The 20,397-nt window shown below is 41.7% G+C and overlaps 1 long non-coding RNA gene and 1 pseudogene across 1 annotated transcript in view; both read left to right on the top strand.

The window, feature by feature from the left end:
• LOC110140002 (uncharacterized) overlaps positions 1-20,397 on the top strand; it is a 53,893-nt gene that overhangs the window by 25,402 nt on the left and 8,094 nt on the right. The window lies entirely within an intron of this gene.
• On the top strand, positions 2,226-2,595 carry LOC110141404 (small ribosomal subunit protein eS27-like; annotated as a pseudogene).

The raw sequence follows: 20,397 nt of genomic DNA, 5'->3' as shown, positions 1-20,397 counted from the left end.
GAGTAAGTTGAGAGCTTTCATGGTTCCAATGTAAAAACCCATGAAACTTAGTGCATGAAAGAGCGAGAGTCCCTTAGAATCATCCAGCTTCAAAATTTAATTCATTCTGTGTATTCTATAGGGAAAAACCTTAACAGTGGGGTGAGAATCTGCTTTAGGGCTATAGCTAGGACTGTTCTTTCTGAGAGCCTGGGTACCTGGAGACAAGGAAAGAACAGTCCTAGCTATAGTTCTCTACAATAAACACCTACAGGTGGATAAAACGGGACAGACAGGGAACATGGGAGAGCGACGGGTGGAGAAATACAGGGATGTATCTTAAAATCTTGTAAGACGTAGACTATGCAGTGTTCTGTTTTATGATCCTTTTATTTCTATGATGTAGACCCTACCTTTACCATCCCAAATCTTTAGTGAATTCTGCTCTGTACATAAATGCCTTGTGAGGATGCAGTGTATGTGTGAGCCTGTGTCTGTGGAAACAGACTGAGCTCCCCATTTGGGTTTATGGGGTGCAGAATAGGGAAAGTGTGTGCCACATGGCAAGATAATCTGTCAGTTACACTAATCAGCAGAAGCAGGATTCAGAGTTAGAAACAACAATGAGAGTGACAGTCCCCCAGGAATGTTCAGAAATTTGGGGTTGGGCACTGGGCTTTGGAAAAAATATGAAATAGGAGTTTGAATCATCTTAAGAAGCAAAATAAAATGCATCTAACATCTGGGTTACACGGTAAGAAGTCATTGTGCTTTTGAAGCCTATGGCTGTAGTTAAGATATAAAATTTAGACACTGAAGTTTCTCATTTTTTAAAATAACAACTTGGGTCTTGGACTGAGTCTCTAGAAGTTACACAGCTCTGTTTTCAGTTCATTTCAGTTCAGTTGCTCCGTCGTGTCTGACTATTTGCAACCCCATGGACTGCAGCATGCCACCAACTCCCAGAGTTTACTCACACTCTTATTCATCGAGTCGGTGACACCATCCAACCATCTCATCCTCTGTCGTCCCCTTCTCCTCCCAATTTCAATCTTTTCCAGCGTCAGGGTCTTTTCAAATGAGTCAGGTGGCCAAAATATTGGAGTTTCAGCTTCAGCATCTGTCCTTCCAATGAATATTCAGGACTGATTTCCTTTAGGATGGACTGCTTGGATCTTCTTGCAGCCCAAGGGACTCTCAAGAGTCTTCTCCAACACCACAGTTCAAAAGCATCAATTCTTCTGTGCTCAGCTTTCTTTATAGTCCAACTCTCACATCCATACATGACCACTGGAAAAACCATAGCTTTGACTAGATGGACATTTGTTGACAAAGTAATGTCTCTGCTTTTTAATATGTTGCCTAGGTTTGTCATAGCTTTTCTTCCAAGGAGCAAGCATCTTTTAATTTCATGGCTGCAGTCACCATCTGCAGTGATTTGGCGCCCAAGAAAATAAAGTCTGTCACTGTTTCCATTGTTTCCCCATCTATTTGCCATGAAATGATGGGACCGGATGCCATGATCTTAGTTTTCTGAATGTTGAGCTTTAAGCCAACTGTTTCACTCTGCTCTTTCACTTTCATCAAGAGGCTCTTTAGTTATTCTTCACTTTCTGCCATAAGGGTGGTGTCATCTGCATATCTGAGGTTATTGATATTCCTCCCAGCAATCTTGATTCCAGCTTGTGCTCTGCTTTAGCTATTGGTAAAAGCTGTACCAAATTCTACATTTCCCAGTATTTCCTAATTCCTGTAACTTTAAAGTAGTTCCTCACAGGGTCAGAGACTTTGTCAATTGACACATGAACCTTACAGAAGTTATATGCTATTGTGATATCCCTCCCCCCGCCCCCCCCCCCCCCAAAAAAAAAACCCACCAACAGGAAAGCCTCGGAAGGATCAGGCTGGGAGATATTAGTTGAATGTGGTCCCTTGAGTCTCCCCAGGTCTTCATAGGAGACAGGCCTGGTGTAGTGGCAATGGCATGCTATATCACCATGGCTGTCCTCTCAGATATCAGGGAGCCCCAGTTAGAGACCTACAAAACTTCTCATCAAGCACCCTACTCTAAAACTTGATCCTAGGGTCCTTCTGGGTGGTCCAAGGCTCTGTGCTTCCCCCCGCTGGGGACATGGGTTTGATCCTTGGTTGCAGGACTAACATCCCACATGCTGTGCGATGCAGCCAAAGTAACAAACAGAAAAACCCTCTATCCTACTTTTTATACAGTTATAAGAAGACCTTTCTGGTGGTGACGATCTCCCAACAAGAACATGCCTCTCACAAAGGTTCTCCTTCATCCCTCTCCGGAGGAGAAGAGGAGACACAAGAAGAAGTGCCTGGCACAGAGCCCCAGTTCCTATTTCATGAGTGTGAAATGCCCAGGATCACACACAATCACCATCACATCTTCAGCCACACACACACAGTGGTTTCTGTATTGGCTGCTCGGCTGTCCTCTGCCAGCCTACAGGAGGAAAAGCAAGGCTTACAGAAGGATGCTCCTTCAGAGCGGAAGCAGCATTGAAAGTACCCTGTATCAAGATGAGTGGGAAACCATCCCCGTAAACACAGTTTGGACACCCAAGAACAGTTATAAAAGAGAAAAAGCCTTCAGCAAGCTTTATCTCTTGGCTAAAATAGATTCCAAGCAGAGCTCTCAGTATGCCACATCACCTTTGCCCCATTGAGGAAAGGGTTGCTGAATAATTACTAGACACCACATGTGTGGTTGTTTTGCAGTTATATCCTCAAGACAAGCACAAATTAAATTGCTTCCGTACTTGGGAGGGGATGAGCCCAGCAGCACTGGCCTGGGCCTCCCATAGAGCTCTATTTAACAACTGGTTGATTAGGATATACAGGACCTGTGATATTATGCTAGCATGGTCAGAAATCTTTTACCAAAGGATTGCATTGGGCTCTCTGTAGAATAATGCTATGAGTCAGAGAAGGACTTTCTGATTTCATATGTAGGATTTTCTCATGTTCACTGGAAGAGTGACTTTTCCTATCTTAACTCCTACCTTTAGAGATTTGATTTGGTCTGGACAGGGTACAATCTCAGGAACATTTTGCTTGCAATTTGAACTCAATTCAACCCAATTTAAGTAAAACGTGAACAAAATTGAAAGAACACTGAACATGCTTTAAAAAAAAAAAGAATACTGCAATAACTCAGAGAGTTGAGGCATGATTCTTAGTATCTATAGCGGTTCTGAAGACCTCAGGGACTGGAACCAGGCACTCAAGACACTGTCTGAGGTCCTTCTGGATCTCATTCTGCTGCCCTGAGCATATTGATTTTATTCTGTTTCACTGTAGAAAGTAGGCTCTTTCTCTGTGATGGGAAACAAAGTTTTAGCCAGTCCTGGGCTTTCATCATGTCTTAAGGAAAAGGGGCTTCTCTTATCCAACACTAGGTTAAAAAAATTCTGGGGCAGGACTGTGATTGGCTGGGTTTAAATCATGTTTCCAATCCTTGGATGAATTCTTTCGGCTGAAAATAAGAACCATGATTGGCTCAGACTGGTTGCAGGTCCACTCCTGAGATTAAGGGGGTAGATTCTGTTACCCTAAAGAAGGGTGTGGGGTCACTGTGCTCCAGGCAGCTATAGTCCAGTGTATGCTAAGTCCTGTCTGACTCTTTGCGACCCTATGGATTGTAGCCTTCCAGGTTTCTTTGTCCATGGGATTCTCCAGGCAAGAATACTGGAGTGGGTTGCCATGCCCTCCTCCAGGGGATCTTCCCTGCTCAGGGACCAAACCCACATGTCTTATGTTTCCTGCGTTGGCAGGCAGGCTCTTTACCACTAGAGCCGCGTGGGAAGCCCAGGCACCTATACCAGTTTGCACCATTTGCCACCACCCCACTGTCTCCTTGACTCTAACAGAGTTCCTTTAGAGGGAAAGGACTACCCATGAAGCCAATCCAGCCCAAAGAAAGAACTCTGAAAGCTTCCTCTTCATCTTGCTGTAGCTAATGTTGGCCATCAGGATGGATGATCTTGTTGCTTGGTGAAGTACTATGGTAGGTTTTATTTCTGAAGTACAGGTATGCTTCTGGAAATTACCTGAAGGTAAGAAAAAGAAATAAAAACTTCTTGGAAAACTGCAAAGTGCTATTTCCATTGTGATCAGGGGAATACATATAGACAGATAGCCTCACATTTAGAAAAAGTTTGTCATCTTTAACATAAATTTAGAGGGCACTATTTTTGAAAAGTATTGTTTCTACTAGAAAAGGAACATGGGACATGTTTAATCCCACAGTTATCCCCTGGGAAACTGCAAGAATGATGAGGGTGCAGAGGTTCACATTAGCCTGGCATGGAGACTTCAAATGAGTGATTGGACCTGTAGTGCAAAGCTCATCTTGGCTGCCCTTGAAGTCTCCCAATTAAAAGAGTGGATTGCTATGGCTATTGTGTCCTTGAGTTATCCAAGTGGGGTTCAAGGGCAAAGGATGGGGTGAGATAGCAGTAAAGATTTGACTTTGGAAGACTAAAGAACTAGGAGCTATTCTTAGAAGCAGCAAGAGGAGACTGAAGTTTAAGCAATGGAGCAAAGTTAGGAACTAAGATATTTTCACAAGAGGACACTTACAGAGGACTTACAATTTTTCCCCTTGGGCTGTGAGAATATGATAATTTGTCTTCCCATTTATTTTTTGTCCTCCTGTATTATAAACCTCCCTAGTTTTCACTGGATTCTTCCCAGGTGGCACAGTGGTAAAGAATCTGCTTGCCGATGCAGGAGATGCAAGAGACATGTGTTCGATCCCTGGGTGGGGAAGATCCCCTGGAGGAGGAAATGGCAACCCACTCCAGGACTCTTGCCTGGAGAATTCCATGGACAAAGGAGCCTGGCGGGCTGCAGTCCATGGGGTTGCAAAGAGTCAGACACGACTTTGCAACTGAGCATGCTAGTTCTTGCCAACCACTTAATTAAGTCTATGAGATATGCACAAGTTCTACATTGGTGTTATGGGGAATTAAAAAGAAGAGCCACAAAAGGAAGTGTGATCTTATATCCTTCCATGGAAACCATCGTCATCTCACGGGAAAAGGAATCCTAGATCATTCAGGTGGGAACCAGGATGAGAATCAAAGCAGAGCTGGGGGCCATGGGAAGCAGCAAGTGACTCACAGAAGCAGCTGCAGAGGGTGACTCAGGAGCAAATGTGAGGCAAACATCCTTTCTCTGAAAGAGTCTAGGGGAAGGCGACTCTGAGGTTGAGAAATGGGAATGGCGGGGGAAGGGAAATACTGATTTTATTCTCTGCTATTATATTAATAGATCCTTTCCTCCTCTTCCTCACCTCCCACTCTCTTCCTCAACAGTTATTGAATCAATTCCTCCTCCCAAGATGGCCCAAATGCACTTTGCTTATACAAGTATTATAGAATTTGTTCCATTATACCATGGATTTTTATTACTTATATCTGTGTTCCCATGAGATTGCAATGGCAGAGACAATGATCTGTTCATGAAGGAGGAAAGTACTTGAGACAGTGCTCTGCATACTGTAGGTGCTTAATAAATGCTTCTAACTTGGTTTGAAAGTGGTTTGCTGAGTTGATTTCCTTTTCTGCAGGAACCAGTCAAGTTCAGGTCTAATCCTATCTGCACCTTTAAGTTTCCATTTTATCTATAATATTTTAACAAGGTTTACTATTTTGAAATAATATTAACTTGAGTGAATCTCTTGTTAGCTTCTCAAGGAAGCAAAATCACAAATTTTTCAGTTGTCAGAAAATCATAGGTACATATTGTTCTTCCATGAAGGGAAAAATAACACCAGGGTGTTTGCACTTCAGCAAAATTCCTGATGGTTTTAAAATGATCTCAACTTCCCCTTAGGAAGTTAGGCTGCTTTAGGAAAAGAGTAATTGTTGGGTCAGAGGGGAGCCAGGTTTTCTAGTGATCCAAGCAAAAGGGTCAAATACTGAGTAATTGATACTTTAAAAATTTGTACTCGACAAACAATCTGCAACTCCAGCCTTTTGTTTATGAAATTTTTTCAGTTTATTAAGATATACCTGACATATAACATCATGAGACTTAAAGCTATAAAATGTGATGATTTGATATGTGTATATATTGAAAATGGACCACAATAAGGTTAATTAACACATCTATCATCTCATGTAATTATGATTTGTGTATGTGTTGAGAATTTCTATGATCTACTGTCTCGGCAACTTTCATACACATGGTACAGTGTTATCAAATATACATAAAATACATTACATCCCCAGAAGCTATTTATCTTATAACTGGAAATTTATGTATCCATTATTCACTTTTAATTGGGGTATAGGTAGCTCAGCTGTTAAAGAATCTGCCTGCCTGCAATGCAAGAGACCCCAGTTTGATCCCTGGGTGGGGAAGACCTGCTGCAGAAGGGACAGGCTACCCATTCCAGTATTCTTGGGCTTCACTGGTGGCTGACATGATCAAGAATCCGCCCACAGTGCGGGAAACCTGGGTTCAATCCCTGGGTGGGAAGATCCCCTGGAGAAGGGAATGGCTACCCACTCCAGTATTCTGGCTTGGAAAATTCTAGGGACAGAGGAACCTAGCAGGCTACGGTCCATGGGGTCTCAAAGAGTCAGACACAGCTCAGTGACTTTCACTTTCTCATAATTGACATAACACTGTATGAATTTCAAGTGTACAACATAATGATCTTATATTTGTATCTATTGAAAAGTGATCACAAGTTTAGTTAGCATCTGTTGCCTACATGGTTACAACATTTTTTTTCTTCTGATGAGAAGTTTTAAGATTTACTCTGTTAGTGGTGTTTAAGTATGCAAGGCAGTATGATCAACTACAGCCACCATGCTAAACATTATATCCCCATGACTTATAACCGGACATTTGTACCTTTTGATTCCCTTCACCTACCCACTACCCACCTCCACTTCCACCTCTAGCAACCAGTAATCTGTTCTCTGTATCTATGAGCTGTTTTTTTTTTCTTTAGATTCTACATGTAACTGAGATAGTACAGTATCTATCTTTGTCTCACTTACTTCACTTAGCATAATGTCCTCAAAGTCCATCCATGTTGTTGCAAACGGCACAATTTCACTCTTTTTATAGCTGAGTAATATTCCATTGTGTGTGTGTATATACACAGACACACAATGAAATATGTAAGCCACATTTTCTTTATCCATCCATCCATCCATCAACATACACTTGTTTCCATACCTTGGCTATTGTAAACAATGTTGAAATGAACATGGGGATGCATGTATCTTTTTGAGTTAGTGTTTTCATTCTCTTTGGGTAGATACCCAGAAGTGGAGTTGCTGGATCATATGGTAGGTCTATTTTTAATAGTTTGGGGAACCTCCATAATGTTCTCCATAGTGGCTGTACCAATTTACATTCCCCCAACCATGTACAAACATTCCTTTTTCCACATCCTCAACAACAAATGTTATCTCTTGTCATTTGGATAACAGTCATTCTAACAGGTATGAGGCGATATCTCATTGTGGTTTTAATTTGAATTTCCCTGATAATTAGTAACATCAAACATCTTTTCATGTTCCTGCTGGCCACCTGTATGTATTCTTTGGAAAAATACCTGGTCAGATCATCTGTCCATTTTTTAATGTATTGAATTGTGAGTTCTTTATGTATTTTGGATATTAATCCCTTATCAGATATATGATTCACAAATATTTTCTCCCATCCAGTAGGCTTTTCATTTTATTGATTACTTCTTTTTTGTGCAGAAGCTCTTATTTTGATATAGTTCTACCTATTTAATTTTGTTTTTGTTGTCAGTACTTTTGATGTTATATCCAAAAAATCAAGCCAAAACTAGTGTGAAGGAGCTCTTCTAGAAGTTTTATGGTTTCAGATCTTACATTTAAGTCTTTAATACATTTTGAGTTAATTTTTATGAATGATGTAAGGTGGATCCCAGTTTTATTCTTTTGTGTGTATTATCCAATTTTCCCAGCACCATTTACTGAAGAGACTATCTTTTACCTATTGAGTATTTTGGCTCTCTTGTCAAATATTGGGCTTCCTTGGTGGCTCAACTGATAAAGAATCTGCCTGCAATGCAGGAGACCTGGGTTCAATCCCTGGGTTGGGAAGATTCCCTGGAGCAGGAAAAGGCTACCCACTCCAGTATTCTGGCCTGGAGAATTCCATGGACTGTATAGTCATGGGTCACAAAGAGTCAGACGTGACTGAGTGACTTTCACTTTCACTTTGGGGCTTCCCTGGTAGCTCAGCTGGTAAAGAATTCACCTGCAAAGTAGGAGACCTCAGTTTGAGTATTTTGGGCTCCCCTGTCAAATATTAGCTGACCATAGATGTATGGTTTCTTGGTGGTGGGGAAGGGAGCCAAATAGCCACATTTGAAGGAATGACACTAAAGAAAGAATTGAAGCATCGTGGTATATGAGCCTTTTGATGTGTTGTTGAATTCAATTTGCTAGGGTTTTTTAGCAACCTTAGGGTTGCTAGGGTTTTGTTGAGAATTTTCACATCTGCAGTCATTAGAGTTATTGGCCTGCAGTTCTCCTTTCTTGCTGTGTCCTTATCTGGCTTTGGCATCAGGGTAATGCTGGCCTTGTAAATAAGTTTGGGAGTGTTCCCTTCCTCTTCAGATTTTGGGAACAGTTTAAGGCGGCCTGAATTTAAATCTTCTTTAAATGTTTGGTAGAATTCACCTGTGAAGCCATTTGGTCCTGTGCTTTTCTTCACTGGGGGGTGTTCAATTACTGATTCAATCTCCTTACTTGTTACAGGCCTGTTAAAATTTTTGTATTTCTTTACCACTCACACTTGGTAGGTTACTTCTGTTATTTTGTTACTTGTTTTCGTATATAACATATAGCATTTTTTCTCATTTACTGCATTACTGTCTTTTCTGTTCAGTGGATTTTTTTGTAATGGTGAAATGTTTAAATTACGACAGCAGGGCTATAGGCAGGCTCTGTAGCTCAGTGGTACTGTGGATCGCCCAGGGTCTCTGTGGAGCCCCCCAGGTTATGGGGAGTCAGACGCATGCTCAATAACGTCACCAGTGTGCCGGCCAGGCTCCCTGCTCTCATGGGGCTGTAGGCTGGGCTCCGCGACTGCCCAGGTTCTCTGACCAGGCTCCCTGGACGGCAGGGACAGGAGGCTGTGCTCAGCAGTTAAGCAGGACTGCACCTTTGCTTCTCTGCCTGGGCTGGGCAGCATGACAGGCGCCAAGGCCAGTACAGCCCCTTGACTGGAAACCCTAATCAAATGAGCTCCCTGGCCAGACACGGCTACCAGCTCAGCCCTGCAGATGGGCAGATCCACTGGCTGGAGCTTCTGCCAGCAGCCACTGCAAGCAGGAAGGTGGTCTCTGCTTCTATATCTCTATCTGATCCTCAAGGGGTCAAGCCTGCAGATCTGTCAGTGATCTCTGAGACCCGAGGCTTGAGTCGGCTTCCTGGGAAGCATCCTGCAATTGCTGGGGAAGCTGGACGTTCCCTCTGGGCTCCCTTGACCGACTGGAGAAGCCAGAGGCCCCAGGGGACCGTCTCCGTGCATCACTGGGCTGACCTGGGAGACAATCGATGCAGTTGGTGTAGCCCCTCCTCTTACTTGATAAGTGGCCCTTCCCTGACTCTATGGTCCGGGGTGCTTCAGCCTTGCCCCTGGGGTCTGGGATTTTCACAGGGGTGTCCTGTCTATGGATAGTTGCTAGGTTGGTACTTATTGTGAGGGGAATAAAGTTGGGAGTGACCTATGTCACTATCATGACAACGTCACTACCTTCAATCTTCTGTAGTCACTATATACTGTGGATACAACAGTCACATAAAAAGAGAATCTCAAAAAAAAAAAAAAACACAATTTTTTTTTTTTTGCCTTGTACATCCTGAGTGATTTTATTTTCTGTTTTAAAATAACCATGGTTGTGATATGGGAAATGAAAATAACAGAGTGCAAAATAACACCTTCACTGTGATGGCAGCTATCAAAAATATTGATACCCATGGAAGATAATATTACAGAAATGAAAGAGTTGTGTTGGGAAAGAAAAGAAAAAGAAAGAAGCTGTATTATCTGGGACAGACAAACCTGCTGTAGGAGAGACACCTGGTAATACACTGGTTTAGTTTTCTTCACATCAGTCCAGGGCAAGAATGCAAACACCTATGTGTGGCCTTGTGGGGACACAGGCCACTTTGCCTTATTCCCATACCATTCCCTAGGGTAGTGCCGTCATTGGCTGGGTTGCAGTCATGCCCCTGTTCAGCTCAAAGAAAAGAGGCAGTGTGGAGGCATTTCTGCATTGTCATAGGGTCCAGGCTTAGAAACAGCCCTCATTATTGCTGCTCTGGTTCCTGTGGTGAATATTGTTATGTGGCTAGACCTAACTGCAAAGAAGTTTGGGAAATGCAAATGCGGAGGGCAGCCTTGTACCTTGAACAAGGTAGAGAATGGATTTTGGTTGATAATCTTTTGTTGTTGTAGTTATCAGTCGATGAGAACTGTGCTTGATGATTTACAAATACTGCCTCATTTTATCCACACAAGCCCCCACTTGTAACAGTCATCAACCATGTCTTCTCACATTGCACCTACTGTCATTAACATGATGGCATTCTGAGCTTTTATTACTTCAAAATATTTTAATGTTGTTATACAACAATTCCAACCTAAAGAATCCATATTTCATTATCTCGGAAGCTCCTTTTGGCTCCAAAATATCACTTTTTCATTTCCTACAGAAAAGAAATATCACAATACCTTATATTAGCCATATGACGATTATATGGATCATTCACTGCAGTTGAATTAAGAAAGAGAAATAAAGACTCAAGGAAATTGTGAGATGAAAATAACTGAGAGTGACTGATTTATGCCTTACAAATTTTATACTCCACATATTTTTATTTCATCCCCATCAATATCTAATGTCTACAGTAAATTTTCTTTTCACATGTTAAAAAAGTCAGTAAGTTCCTATAACAGAAATGTGATTAGGGTCAGAATTGATATTTATTAAATAAGAGTATGGATTTGAAGATGGATTTGGAACATCAGAGAATTCACAATTTTTATCATGTTTCCTAGTGTTTAACCTATAAGAACACCTTCTCACATCACACATCAGCTAACCAAAGCGTAAATTTTAGAGTCATCCTCGGGTGACTGCTAAATCTGCTCATTCACCGGGTGCTGTCGACTTGACTCCTAAGTGTGTCTTCCCGTTCCTTTTTCTCTACCTTTCCCTCCCATAGCGTACCACGATAGACTTCTACTGCTTTCTTCATGTCTGGTCCTGCTTTGTTCTAATGCATTCTGCCACAGTGAGATTTGCTTTTTAAAAAAATATATACATCGCTGTTCTGGGTCTTAGTTGCAGCATGTAAGATCGTCAGTCTTCACTGCGGCATGCAGAGTCTTCAGTGTCACTGTGAAAATTCTTATTAATACTTGCAACATGTGGGATCCAGTTATCTGACCACAGGTTGAACCTGGGCCCCTGGCACAGGGAGCTGACAGAGTCTTAGCTACTAAACCACCAGGGAAGTCTCTAGAAAGATAGTTTCTAAAACACAAAACTGATCAAGTAACTGCCTGGTGGTTCCAGTGGCTCCCCAATGTCTTCAGAGTGTAGACCACACTTTGTTTGTCTGTATTGACATTTCTCGGCCTCACGCTCCCCCTTTACAAACTCTGTGCAGCTCTCAAAACACGTTGTGCATTCTTCTGCTTTGGGGCCTTAGTATACCCTTCTCTGTTTCACCTGACTAACTCCCAGAGTACCCTCAGGCCTAACTTCTGATAACCAGTTTACTAAGAACTTTTTGGGCTTGACTGCCCAAAAAGAGTCTGCTGCCTTTTCTGCTTAACACAGAATGTTAAGCATTCTGTGCTTAAACCTCTCAGCATGTATCAATATTTTGGGTATCTTGTGGTTGCCAGCTGACTTATCAATCTTTCTACCTAAATTGTGCATGCCTGCTAAGTTGCTCCAGTTGTGTGTCTGACTCTTTGTGACTGTTGTGGGCTGTAGCTCACTAGGCTCCTCTGTTCATGGGATTCTCCAGGCAAGAATACTGGAGTGGGTTGCCATGCCTTCCTCCAGGGGATCTTCCCAACCCAGGGATCAAAGCTGAGTCTCTAACATCTCCTGCATTGATAGGCAGGTTCTTTACCAACGGGGCACCACATGGGAAGCCCAACTAAACGGTAGGCTCCTTGAAAGTAGGGGCTATAGCTAATCTGTTTAATCTTCAGTGCCTGGCATCAGTCTGGCACCAGATAGGCACTCAATCAATATTTCTTGGAGAAAGGATGGAAGGATGAGAAGTCCTGACATCAACTTTGCCCTTCTAGAAGTGATGAGGAGTATGTGTTTACTCTGACATCAGCCATTACTAGGCCTGCTGAGTAGTAAAGTGAACAATTCAAGGCTCTCTGACTAACAGAGATGATGGGAATAATTGCTTGTCCCCACTGCAGGAGCCCATAAATAAATTGAATGAATCATAGTTAGGTTCTGGGTATGGATGCCACGAAAATGGCCTGAGAACTTGTGGCAACACTCTCAAAATGAAGACAAATTTCAGAGTTGGCTGCTCAAAGTTCTTTCTGGCGTCTGTGTTTCTCAGCACCACACCTGGCAGAAATACAGTCCCATAAAAGTGAACCTGATTGTGTTGGACAAGTAAACTGTGCTTCTGGTAATTGAAGCATAGAAGCTGCCTTTATAGTTTCCTTCGTTGAGGTATGTAGTGGTGACTAATGAAGACATATCTGACATGAGTGTGAGTCGAGGGTAAGGTTAGGGCCAAATTTGGCTGCGGAATACATGGCTATTGACCTTTTCAATATCTGGCATACTCTGTTTTGAAAACAGATTCAATATTTAAATTATGACTAGAAAAATCTTAGCCAGGCACAGGTTCCCACCCATTGCTCCACTCCCAAATAAGACAATAATGGTCTCTGTCTTTAAAAAACTTACAAAAAGTTTTTTGTAACTGTGCTCTGAAAAGGTAGGCTCCACAAGACAGATAATTTTTTAATCGCCAGAGCCCTCACTTAGAAATAACTGTGTAAGTTAGGGAATGAGTTTTGTTGTGAATACAAAAATCTCTGAATACATGGAGGCTTAGACACCTCGGGACTTTATTTTCCTCATATCATGAGTTCAGAAGGAGAAAATTCAGAGCTGGTAAAACAGCTCCAGAATGCCACTGGGACTGGTGTGGGTTGAATTATGTCTCCCTAAAGATGCTGAAGTCCTCATTTGTGACTGTGACCTTATTTGGAGTCTTTGCAGATGTTGGCAGGTTGAGGTCATTAAGATGGACTCTATCCAGTGTGGCTGGTACTCTTACAAGGAGAGGAATACGTAGGTAGAGGCACAGGGGAAGATGGGCATATGAAGATGAAGGCCCAGAGGGAACTGATGCTGTTATAAGCTAAGGAGCACCTGGGGCCACCGGAAGGTAAAAGAGGCAAGGAAGGATCCTCCCCTAGGGGCTCTGAAGGCAGCATGGCCCTGTTGAAATCTTGATTTCAGACTTCTAACTTTCAGAGCAGTGAGAGAACAAGTTTCCGTTGTTTTAAGCCACTTAGTCTGAGGTTCTTTGTTATGGGAGCCCTAGGAAACCAACAGAGGGGCCCAGGCTTCATACACTTTTCTGCTCAGCTGTGCCTGTTGCCTTGTTTTCACATGATGGCTGCTCCACACCTAATGTCATGCTCAAGTTGCAGGCAGGAAGGAAAGAAAGGCCACCGAATGAAAGACAGCTGTTGGGGAAGTCTACCCACTTTGAAAGAGCTTTGCTGGAAGCCTCGCCGAGCAACTCCTGCTTCCATCTTGTCCTCTCCCCATCAAGAATGGCATCTGAAAACCCAGTATTTTAGCTGGATGCAATGTTGTCATACATTAAATCCGACTTCTTTTGGTGAGGAAGAAGGAAAATGGACATCCACTGGACAGTTGTGTTTCAAACTGTCCTTTACTAAATTAGAGTTTTATAAATAAATTGAGATGGCTGGATGGCATCACTGACTCAATGGACAGGAGTTTGAGTAAACTCCGGGAGTTGGTGATGGACAGGGAGGCCTGGTGTGGTGCGATTCATGGGGTCGCAAAGAGTCAGACACGACTGAGCGACTGAACTGAACTGAGATAAATTGAAGATGGGGTAAAACTAAGAGATCCTAAATTAATAGACTCTCCTGTGCTTCAAATTACAGAATCTAAAAGCTGGAAGTGCATTTAAAGGCTGTCTGATCAAACCCCCTCATTTTATACACGAAGAAGTGTCTGAGACGTGTAAGCAGCATAGCCAGAGTTTACAAAGATAGTGGGAGCAGAGTCCTTGATCTTCATATGGGCGTTGGCCATTACACTTGCTTTAGTAATTAACACGGTCACGCAGTTAGTTCATCTTTAGGAAGTAAGACCCTAATAATCTCTTCACCAGGCTAAATGCTAATATTCTACCAGGCGCGCACACACACACACACACACACACACACACACACACACACTGACCCTAATAGCGAAGTATGGCATCAACTCACTTTGCTTTTTAGGTCTTATTTCCTTGAAGCAGAAAATAACAGGTTTTCAGCTCTAAAACTACAGGGACAGCAACCTTGATGCTGACCAATGTTTGCGTAAAAAGTCCAAAAACCAACAATAGTTTTCATGTGAATCAGTCTACTCAACTTAGTCTAATCCATGATTTGATTTCTAGACCAAGAAATATAAGCTGTAAAGGTTCAGCTGATTTTAGACCCTGAAAAAGGGTGTGGAGAGTGATTTAGTTGTATCTTTCCAGGAAAACTATTTGTTAAAATTCAGTCATTTGGAGAACTTCACAGAAGGCCTTTTGGATTGATGTACTTGGTGGCTCAGATGGTAAAGAATCTGCCTGCGATGTGGGAGGCCTGGGTTCAGTCCCTGAGTTGGCAAGATCACCTTGGAGAAGGAAATAGCTACCCACTCCAGTATTCTTGCCTGGAGAATTCCATGGACAGCACAGTCCATGGGGTCACAAAGAGTCAAACAAGATCGAGCAACTAACACTCTACATCCTTGAACTTGGTCTCTGAGTGTTAGAAGTTCAGATGACTTTCTGATTACTGTATAGGAAGTGTGCTGCAAAGTTACTGGAGCTAGACTGAAATGACATGAAATTCTAAATAAAATAAAATGTTTGTCATTCGGGTAAGATAAGATACGCTCATTTCATTAATAAAAGTTACTCCCACAATACACATGGTGGTCACATGATGAAATCTAACCTGCTCACTCAGTACCAGGATATAAACCTATCAGTTAGGTTAGGAAAATAGGCCACCATCCTAAATCAGAGGTTAATAGCAGTTTGCAGATTCAGTGAAACTCGCATGGAAAAACTTGCTTCAGAATGATATATGCACTAATGCTCAGGGGTACTATTCTCTGAGTCATTCTAATATTGGTTTATATTTTGCTGAATTAAGCATTGCCTCAGAATGAGCAGTCATGAGACAATCTGAGGCCCGCAGGAGATCAGAACGGGGAGACTCCAGTAGAAAATAATCAGTAGCTTGTCTTCTGTACAAGTCGCTTCCTCTGCATATCTGCCAAGACAGTTTAATAACTTTTCTTCTAGTTATGAATAGACAACACATTTTTTTGAAATGTTCTCCTTATTAATAACATGTATCTTTCTTGATACTGAAAGATACAAAAGAGGAAGAAGCAGGGCAGAATCCCTGATATTCCTGTTCTCAACCACCCTCTTAAGACAACTAATATCATCAATTTTAATGTATTGTCATTAGATTGTATTGATATACTTGTATATTTATTTATGTATGTGTTTATTCTTTATTATGCAAAACTCCTAACATATTAGAGTCAAGAGAACAGTAAAATGAATAGTCATCCTCCATTTATGATCATTTCTTATTCCTCCACTGGATTACAATGAAGTGAATCTCAGACATATTGTATCTATAAATATTTTGCTATATATCCATCAAAATAAGAACTCTTTCTTAAAAAGCTAACTGTAATACTAATTTTGTATCCCACCAATTCACAATAATTCCTTAATAATTCCTCACAATAATTATCAAATGACTACTCATCAAAGACGCTTACTCCTTGGAAGGAAAGTTATGACCAACCTAGACAGCATATTAAAAAGCAGAAACATTATTTTGCCAACAAAGGTCTGTCTAGTCAAGGCTATGGTTTTTCCAGTAGTCACTTAGGGATGTGAGAGTTGGACTATAAAGAAAGCTGAGCACTGAAGAATTGATGCTTTTGAACTGTGGTGATGGAGAAGGCTCTTGAGAGTCCCTTGGACTGCAAGGAGATCCAACCAGTCCATCCTAAAGGAGATCAGTCCTGGGTGTTCATTGGAAGGACTGATGTTGAAGCTGAAACTCCAATACTTTGGCCACCTCATGTGAAGAGCTGACTCATTGGAAGAGACCCTGATGCTGGGAAAGATTGAGGGCAGGAGGAGAAGGGGACAACAGAGGATGAGATGGTTGGATGGAATCACCGACTCAATGGACATGGGTTTGGGTAGACTCCGGGAGCTGGTGATGAACAGGGAGGCCTGGTGTGCTGCAGTTCATGGGGTCGCAAAGAGTCTGACATGACTGAGCGACTGAACTCAACTGAACTCTTCAAAGAAAGCAACGTTTCCATTTCTCTGTCTCAAATATTTTTTTCTGTTTTACAGTTGGATCCAAACAGGGTCTACACATTGCATATGATTGATATGTCTCTTAAGTATCTTTTAATCTATGGGTTCACCAGCCCTGTTTGTTCTTCTCTATTATTTATTTATTGAAGAACTTGGATTTTTCATCCTGTGGTATTGCTCACATTTTGGACTTAGCTGATTGCATCTTTCTAGAGAATCGTTTATATTTCAAAATCAAAGCAACTTATTACCTGGCTTTTTCACTTCTGGATTTAAGTATTCACTACTTTTTGTCTTGTCTAGATAAAAATAATTAATTGGTAACAATGAAAGGTCAAGAGAATTTGCCATTTGACACAAGACAAAATTTGGGGGTTATCATTTCTTTCTTTCCTTGTTTGAAAATATATTCAGAATCCAGATATTTCTCATGATCTCCACTTCTACCACTCTGGCCCCAGACACCAACATCTCTCACTTGGACTATCTGCAATGACCTCCAAGCGCTTCTCCCTGAGTTTCTCTTTGCTCCTTCACCTTTAGAACCAGAATGATGCTAATAAAACCCAAATCAGCTCACACTGGCTTCCCAGGTGGCTCACTGGTACAGAATCTGCCTGCCAGTGCAGGAGAAGCAGGAGACCCAGGTTTGATCCCTGGGTTGGGAAGATCCCCTGGAGGAGGAAATTACAACCTGCTCCAGTATTCTTGCCTGGAATATTCCATGGACAGAGGAGCCTTGTAGGCTACAGTCCATGGGGTCTCGAAGTGTCAGACATGATTGAGTGACTGAGTGTGCATGCACACAGATCACATTAGTCCTCTGCTCAGGACCTTCCACGACTTCTTTCTTTACTTAGGGAAAAGCTGAAGTCCTTACAAAACCTACAAATCTTTTTATGATTGGCTGACCATGTCTCTTTTATCTTATTCACCAACTCTACTTTCATTGTCTCTTATTCTGCAGCCACACTGGCCTCTGTTTTCCTTAAATGCATCAGCCACACTCCAAGCCCACTAGTTCTTTCCTTTGCCTGCAACCCTCCTTCACCCATATGTCGTGCCCCCGTCTGGCCTTCAACTCCTTGTTTAACTGTTACTAAGTGCAGTCTCCCTGACCACCCCATTAAAAATCTCAGCCCCTGCTCCAACCCCATTCCCCATTCCTCTTACCCTGTTCTGTTTTTCTTCATAATGCTTGACACCTACTAAAGCACTGTATGACTTGTCTATTTCAAATTTTTCCTATCTGCCTCCAATAGAATATACTCTTTATGAGTTCGGAGATTTGTGTCCATCTTGTTCAGTTTGGCTCTATCCTCAGTGCTCAAAACCAAAACATTTGTTAAATGGATAAATTTCAGACACTCAAGGAAACTGTCCCACTTTCTTCTGCATACAATATTTCTCCTAAATTAACCGTGTTCAGAACATGTTCAGACCAAAGCTTTCAGTTCTTGAGAGCTGGCTTACATTTATAATCACTCTGTCCATTCTTACTGTCATTCTTTAGACAGAAGTTGCTGAAATGTGCCTTGACAGATAGATGGATAAAAACGATGTGGTACATATACACAATGAAATATTACTCAGCCATAAAAAAGAATAAAATAATGTCATTTGCAGTATGGATGGACCTAGAAAGTATCATACTAAGTGAAGTAAGTCAGATAGAGAAAGACAAATATTATATGATCCCACTAACATGTGGAATCTAAAACATGATATAAATGAGCATATTTATAAAACAGAAATAGACTCAAGACATAGAAAACAAATTTATGGTTTCCAACAGGAATGACTGGGGATAAATGAGGAGTTTGGGATTAACGTATTACACATGATTATATATAAAGTAGATAACAAACAAGGACCTACTGTGTATCACAAGGAGCTATGTTCAATATCCTATAATAATCTATAACGGAAAAGAAATCTGAAAAGGAAGACATTCATATGTATGTCTATATATGAAGACAAATGCATATGTATAACAGAATCACTTTGCTACACACCTGAAACAAACACAGAATTTAAATTAACTGTGCCTATTAGAAATGATTTAAAGATAAAAATAAAATTAAAAAAAGAAGTAAAGCTGTTCTATTTGTTGGGCAAAGTGAACTGCTCTAGAAATACGACCACTAAGGACCTGTTGTAGATTGAACTGTGCTTCCTCAAAATTCACACACTGAAGTTCTAACCTGCAGCACCTTAGAATGTAACCTTATGTGGAAATAGGATTGTTTCAGAGGTAATTATCGATAGTCAATACCAGGCCAAGCAGAAGTAGGGTGCAGCCCTAATTCTATATGACTACTGTTTTTATGATAAAGGGAAGTGTGGACAGAGACACACATCCAGGGAACATGCCCTGTTAAGACAAAGGCCGAGATCTACAAGTCAATGACAGTCAAAGATGGTCAGTGAACCAGGAGAAGTTAGGACAGAGGCATGGAGCAGATGCTCCCTCGGAAGGAACTGACCTTGCCAACACTTTGATTGGAAAATTCTGGCCTCCATAGCTGCAAGACATTACATTTCTGTTGAAGTTACTCAGCTTGTGGTGTGTTGTTACGGGAACCCTGGGAGACTAACACAAGACACATGGAACCATAGCATCTCTGTTTGGATTTGCAAGTGGTTCACATAACTGGTGCAGATTAAGCACTCAACACATATATTTGAATGAGAAATGGGACAGTGTGCCATGAGACTGCTTCAAGGAGGGCAAGGAAGATGAAAAATTATCACCAGATGGTAATTCCCACCAAGGCAGCATCATATCATCTAATTATTCACTTCCTAGCATAAAACCTGCTTCTCAATACACATTTGTTGAACCAAATTGAAAAGTGGGCAGAACAGGTAGATCACTCATGCCACCAAATGATCTTAGGTGGGAGAGGTTTGTGTGGGCTGATGCGCTCATGAACCTTAACCAATCACCCTGATTTCACACTGTCAGAGGTCTCAGTGCTGATAGATTAGCATGGTTCTGATTGTTACTTTATTTCACTGTATTTAGGTGTATAGTATGTGGTCTTTAAGATATATCTCTAGGACTATTGGTAGACACATTTATTTTATCTTAGATCAGGTGGTTCAAGCATTTCTTCAAACTTAGATGGGTCATTCTGTCGATAAATCACTATGATGTGCTTCATGAGTTTTTTAATGCCCCCAAATTGCAAATGTCTCCATTATTCACCTGTGGTTGACTAAAAAGGGCCACAAATTCCTTGATACTCTGCTCTTTGAGAGATGTGATCTGCTTTCCCTCGCTTGACCTTGGGCTGAGCAGAGATGCTGAGCCAGTCTAGGCATTAGGAGTCTAGAAGCTTTGGTCTGGTCCTCTTGGACTCTCAATTTTCATGGAAGAAGTCTGACAGACCTGACGCTAACACTCAGTAACCTCATGGAGAGGCTGTGGGGACAGGTTAAGAGAGAGAAAGAAATCAGGGGAAAGAGAGAGAGACGCCTAGGCTGCCCCCTACCCATCTCTTCCAGTTGCAGTCTTTTGAGTCATCTCAGCTGACTCCCCGGACACTGCGGAGCAGAGGCAAGCTGTCCCCACTGTGTCCTGGCTAAATTCTTGACCCACAGAAGCGTGAGACCTGCGAGTAATAAATGGTTGTTTTAAAACACTGACATTTGGAATAGTTTGTTATGTGTAAGTCAGTAATTGAAGCATCACCTTTCATGCATATATAGACAGTTTCAG

The sequence above is a fragment of the Odocoileus virginianus genome, chromosome 12 (assembly GCF_023699985.2).
Source record: "Odocoileus virginianus isolate 20LAN1187 ecotype Illinois chromosome 12, Ovbor_1.2, whole genome shotgun sequence".
NCBI classification, from domain to species: Eukaryota; Metazoa; Chordata; class Mammalia; order Artiodactyla; family Cervidae; genus Odocoileus; species Odocoileus virginianus.
The sequence above is the reverse complement of the archived record's forward strand: the minus strand, read 5'-3'. Positions and strand labels throughout refer to the sequence as shown.